Here is a 6,477-nt window from a genome sequence, read left to right on the forward strand (position 1 = left end):
CCGGGGGGGGGGGGGGGGGGGGGGCTTGTCCCACTGGTAGGGTCTCCCATGGCAAACTGGTCCTGGATGAGAGTCTAGACAAAGAGCGGTTCAGAAGACCCCTATGTCTGCAACAACGAGGGAATAGTTTACCCTGCCCGGGATAGGGTTACCGGGATCCCACCCTGGAGCCAAGCCTGGGGAGGGAGCTCGAGGGAGAGCGTCTGGTAGCCAGGCATTAGCCTGTGATGTCCGGCCGGGCACAGCCCGAAGAGATTACATGGGCCCGCCCTCCTGTAGGCCCACCACCTGCAGGAAGTGTTGTAGGGGTCAGGTGCAGTGTGTGTCGGGCGGTGGCCGAGGGCGGAGGCCCTGGCGGACGGATCCCCGGCTATCAAGACTGACTATTGGGGCATGGAATGTCAGCTCTTTTTTTTTTTTTTTCTCCCAAATATGGTCGTTTCTGGCTCCATTTCTGGAGGCAGCAAAAAAGCTCAAATTTAAGATTCACTATGTGAGTGATGTCATGGTAACGGTTTCTGTTTGGAGCACTGAAGTATTTTTACTTTTAGGAATGTTCTCTGATCTGAACAGAGTACTCTTGTGTACTTTGTCAGAGTACTTTCTGTGTAAGTCAGTCTCCCGTGGTAGCTGCAGACATACATGCACGCACACACAGAGACACACACGCCTCGTGTCAGTTTGTGTGTGTCTTGTGTTTAAACTGAGTGCTGGTGGCCCACCGCCGCTGTCTGCTTGATTCATTTCATGGCTAGTGAGTCTATTATTGACCAGTGGCCTGGACTCACCCTTTAAAAGTGTGTGTGTGTGTGTGTGTGTGTGTGTGTGTGTGTGTGTGTGTGTGTGTGTTGGCAAGTGTGAATTTTCCCACAGTTTCTGGTGTGTTTAGTAAATGCTGCTGCAGTCCAGATGTTTTTCCTCTCAGCTGGCTCTCCTAATATGGGAGCATCAGCACAGCTGACATCTCTCTGGTCTCACGGGAGTCATGGGAGTAAATCTATGTGTGTGTGTGTGTGTGTGTGTGTGTGTGTGTGTGTGTGTGTGTGAGAGAGTGTGTGTGTGTGTGTGTGAGAGAGAGAGATCTCAAAAATATTCTCTGTGCTCCATGTTACCCTTGCTCTTTCTCTGTCACATCACTAAAATCCTAAGTGATCTCAGCCCTGTCGGTCTGCACAGACCTCTCTTCAGTCTGCTTCGCTGCAGGAACACTCATGCCGCTGCTCAGATGATGAAAGGCTGAATATTAATGCAAGTCCTCTTGGACTGAACCAAAACCACTTGTTCAGAAGATGAGATGTTTGTATCAGTGCAGAGCTCACGGTTTTAATTTGCATGTTTTCATACATGAAAAAACACACTTTCTGTTACAGTGCATTTTCATGTTCCCTCCCTTCATAAGTCCATTAGGTTATTTCATCTATCAGGTGATGTTCAGAGTCCCAGTTTAAGACCAACAAGCACTGAATTAAGTCCACAAAGGTCATAAAAAAAGTCATGATGCACTCGTAGATTCTGTTTGTCCTGATGAGATTTTAAGGGATAAAGAAATTCTGATATTAAAATGTATCTGCCAGTATTCTTTATTAGCTTATTTTTAACACATATATGTATATATTTCTTTTTATCTGTTTTAATACTAGACAATACATCCGTAGATGCTGATGCATGTATGGGACCCAGAAAGGCACATTTTAACCATCTGACCTCCTCTCTTCCTTTGTGCCAGCACAGCTCGTCTCTCCTTAAGTAATCTGAGTCCCATGGGACTCTTCGGTGTTCCTGCTGTTGTCTCCTGACCTTTGACTTGCCTCTACCGTTGCTTTTTAATCTCAGTGATGCAGGAAGCTGATTCTCCTGACCTGGGAGTCCCTGTGGGAGAGTCGAGTCGGGTAAATTGGATTTGCTCACAGGGAGAATCGGCAGTGCTGGAAGAAATAAATGAAGTCGTCTCGTGTTTCTCAGCATGTGCGGCTTCGTGTTTCACCTCCGGGACTGCGTTCAGTCGGGAGTTTTGCATCTGAAAACAATAATGGATTCCTTTTTACTAGAGCAATACTGCGTACGTGCCTCAGAGTCGATGCCAGTTCTTTTCCACTTGGCTCAGGAATTCTAATGGGAACCAAGAACAAGCTGCTGCATGAGCACAGAGCACATGTGCACATAAACACATGACGGAGGAGGTTTTACATTTCCTCCACTGTTTTATCACACACTCAGACACACCGAAACACACGCTCATCTGGCCTCTGAAAACCACAAGTGACCGACTCAGCCACAGGACCACAGCAGAGAAACTCTAAATGTCAAATGGAAAATATTCACCAACAGACTTTCCTGACTTCCTCTCTTATCAAACATTTAAAGACAGTTTGATCCAACTTCCCTCCTGCTGTTTACTCACTGCAACTGTCATTTATATTTTAATAACAGTAAAGCATGAAGTGCTGAACCTACAGAGGATTATCAGCTGAACCTGCAGCTCTTCACATTTACAGTGGGGTTTTCTCCCCATGTACAACTTTTCTGTTTAGCTTCTTTCTGCCCCACATGCAGCTGTTTTTATTTTTAGAGAAACCGCTTTTTAAAAAAAAAAAAAAAAAAAATCCTCCTCACACAAATTCACATCATGCAACAGACCAATACAGATACAGACAAGCTTTGTTGAGCCTTTGGCTGCTACAAAGTCACATATTTCACTGCTGGAGTCTGAAAACGATAACAGAGATAAGAGAGGGAAAATACTGGACACAGACCAGACTCCAAACATTAATTGTGGGATATGGAAATATATAGTGCCAAAAATATTCACTCACCAATCTAAATCATTGAATTCAGTCGTTCCAATCATGGATGCTGAGGTGCATAGTGTGTTGAGGTCACCAACTTTCTGCAGAGTCAGTCGCTACAGACCTCCAAAATTCATGTGGTCTTCAGATTAGTTCAACAGTGAGTAGAGAGTTTCATGGAATGGGTTTCCATGGCCGAGCAGCTGCATCCAAGCCTTACATCACTGAGCTCAATGCAAAGTGATGGATGCTCTAGGGATGTAACAGTGCAGAATTCCACGGTTCAGTTCATATTGCAGTAAAAAAGCCACAGTTCAGTAAATTTGGGTTTGGTTCATTTGCATACATGAAAGTATTTCTGGATCAAATGATGATTTATGTGACTAAAACAAATTACTTCAGGGTTCTAGCCTGAAAAAAAAATTTCAGCCCAGTGGTGTGTGTTGGGGGTGGGGCTATTTAGTGTTAGCTTGCTTGCTAATGCTAATTTTCTTTGCTAAACGCTAAATGCTGTGCCAGCTTGCTAATTCAGTGACGGTGAACAGTTGGATAATATTAATATTCTCTGATAATGTTTGGTCCTACGGGTCTTTGAAGGCACCTGAATCTGATTGGACCATGTGACTTGATGCCGATTGGAAGTGTGGATCGCTCTAGTCTGTGTTATGATGCTCTGAAAATAAGATGCACGTTTACCTGCAGCTATTGTTAATAAACATTCCTTAAGTAACACATCAGTGTGTTATCCTTGTGAGTCTACGAAGACAACAACACAAGCTCCTGGGATTTTCTGTTTAACAGGAATCTCAAAATTGTCCTTTGAGCTCCCTTTTTCCTCTGGTTTCCCATCGGTTTCACGTCAGTCGCCATTTAAGCACGAGATTCACGATGTGAATGAAACTGTTTGAAAATGAAAAACGAATAACTAATCCATTTTCCGATATCGGTTTACAAAACAGAAAAACGAACAAGGAAACAGTAGACGGACCAGACACAAAGTCACAAATTACTTTTCAGTAGCTGTGATAGGCCTTGGAGAACAAACTACAAGTCCCATCAAAATGACATCACTTCCTGTTGTCGCAGGTAGTGACTCGCTTGAAAATAACGTGATAGTTCATGCTGAAAATGTGATGACAGATATTCCAGCTGATAAAGCACCTGGATTATAATGTTTTTGTGTGCTTTTTATGTGATTACACCCAAGTTCACGTGCGTGAAGCCAGGTGAGCAAATACTTGTTGTATAAGTTTGTTTTTGTAGTCCACAAATTTTAAAGGGAAGGCTAAACAATATGGCAGCGCGCATAGTCTCAGCGGCTCAGTGCTCTCCCTTCGGTGCTCTGTGAGATTGTGTATTTGGTTATGTGTGGGTCAACCACATACACACTATGTTGGGCGAACATTATTACATTCAGACGGCTCTTTGTGGTTCATCGTCATCCCTGAGACGGCACAGAGAGAGGAGGCAGAAAAGAGGCTGCAGAGCTGGCGTTTTCACATCATCTCCAAAACCCCCACCACCACCACAGACTCGACCCCCACCAGTTTGCCAACAGGTCCACAGAGGGCGCCACTGCCACAGCCCTCCTGCTCTCTGTCGTGTGGAGCGGGGGAGAGCTACGCTCAGCTGCTTTTTGTGGAGCTCAGCTTGGCGTTTAACACCATCCTTCCTGACAGACTGTTCCCAGAGGGCAAGAGTAGGCTCCCACCTCTGCATCGGCTCTCCACAGGGCTGTGTGCTGAGTCCACTACTCTTCACCCTCTAAACACATGACTGCACCCCCATACACGCCAGCAACTGCATTATAAAGTTTGCTGATGACACCACCATGGTGGGGCTCATCTCGGGGGTGTGAGTCGGCACACTGGGATGAGGTGCAGTGGATTTTAGGGGGGTGCAATGAGAACAACCTGATCCTGAACATCACTGAGACAAAGGAGATGGTAGTAGACTTTAGGAGGACAACAAATGTCATTCAACCTCTTTTCATTGGGTGGAGGTGGGGGGTGGGTGTAGTAGTGAAGCTGGTCTCAGATTTTCGGTTACTGGGGGTGCATCTGGAGGACGACCTGTTCTGGAGTATCAACATGACCAGCATTGTTAAAAAGGCCCAACAGAGACTGCATTTCCTGAAGGTTCTCAGGAGCAATCACTTGACCCAAAATCTGCTGGTGTCCTTTTACGTTGCTCTCTAGAGAGCATCTTGACCTACTGTTGGTGTATGTAGTTCATCAGCTGCATAGCAGCAGACAGGGAAACACTCCAGCAGGTCATTAACACGGCTGAAAAGCTCACAGGCTGTTCCCCCCCTCCCTCGTTCAGTCCCTGCTTCCAGAGGAGGGCACAGAACATCCTCCGGGACCCCTCACACCCCGGACACACTTTGTTTCTGTTGCTGCCATCAGGCAGACGCTTCAGGACAATGAAGGCCAGAACAAACAGACTGAGAAACAGCTTTTATGCCAGAAAACTCTGAACTCTGTGCTGTCCAATAGAAGTGATGTTGGGTGTGTGTGTGTGTGTGTGTGTGTGCGCGCGCGGCTGCTCTCCTCTAATTATAATTTTATTATTAGGTATTGAATTAAATTCATTATTTTACTATTCATACTTTTATTTATTGTCTGAGGCACCTGGAAGGACTGCATTTTAAATTTTGTTGTGTAACTTGTGTGTACAATGACAATAAAGATTGTATTCTGAAAGGCTGAGAACCCTGAAGGTTGTAAAGCTGCAGGTTTGAATGGCCAGACGCTGGTAAGAGAAGCGTCTCAGACTTTCTGGCCTGTGTCCCCTGAAAATGAAGCTGGCTGGGTCTTCTCACAGATTCAGTCCCAAAAAGATTTTGTCTGAAGATGAAGTAGATGGCAGTACATAACTCACTTGTTTTAGTGGGGGCGTGGCCTCTTTGACTGACAGGTGGATGGCGTTACTCCCATACAGCCTGTGTCCAGAACTTAGCATTAGCTGATAACTTAGCACTCCACTGTCTTGTCCAAATATGGTCACTTCTGGCTCCAACAACTAAACATGACGCCCTCCAAAATACAAAAGTTGGGGTTGCACGGTCTGTAAACCAGTAAATGATGTCATAGTAGCTGAGCTCTTCTTATATATGAAGACCTTTGAGTGAAGGAGGACCCAAACTGCCTAAATCAATAATAAATAAATGACGTTTAATGTACTTGAAAGATGATTGTAGGCATTTGTGAAATTAAGGACATGAAAAAGAACAAAATTATATAATTTGCACTTCCTATATATTATATCATATACCATTATATTCCTCTACTGATTTCCCATTTATTTATTTTTTTGATTTCTTCAATGATTTATAAATTTTAAAAGTAGCTGTTTGTGTTGTTTCTGCATTTTTTTTCCCCTCAGATCAGCTGATCTCCTCAGCAATTACCTGAGTGATCAAGGTGCATTATTTTTACCCCCCCTCAGCAGAAATGTGCAAAGTAATGGGAAAAAAAGTTAAAGTTGAGGAAATAAATTAATAAACAAACCAGGAAATAAGTAAATGAAATAAATAAAAAGTTAATAAATGCATAAGTAAGAAAATAAGTAAATAGTTAATATGGAAGTCATTATATAAATAAGTAAACAGTAAAAATGTAAATATGTTATGAAAATAAAGTGGTAACTAAGGAAATTGAATAAATACATAATTTATCAACTAAATATG

This window comes from Archocentrus centrarchus, chromosome 16 (assembly GCF_007364275.1).
Source record: "Archocentrus centrarchus isolate MPI-CPG fArcCen1 chromosome 16, fArcCen1, whole genome shotgun sequence".
NCBI classification, from domain to species: Eukaryota; Metazoa; Chordata; class Actinopteri; order Cichliformes; family Cichlidae; genus Archocentrus; species Archocentrus centrarchus.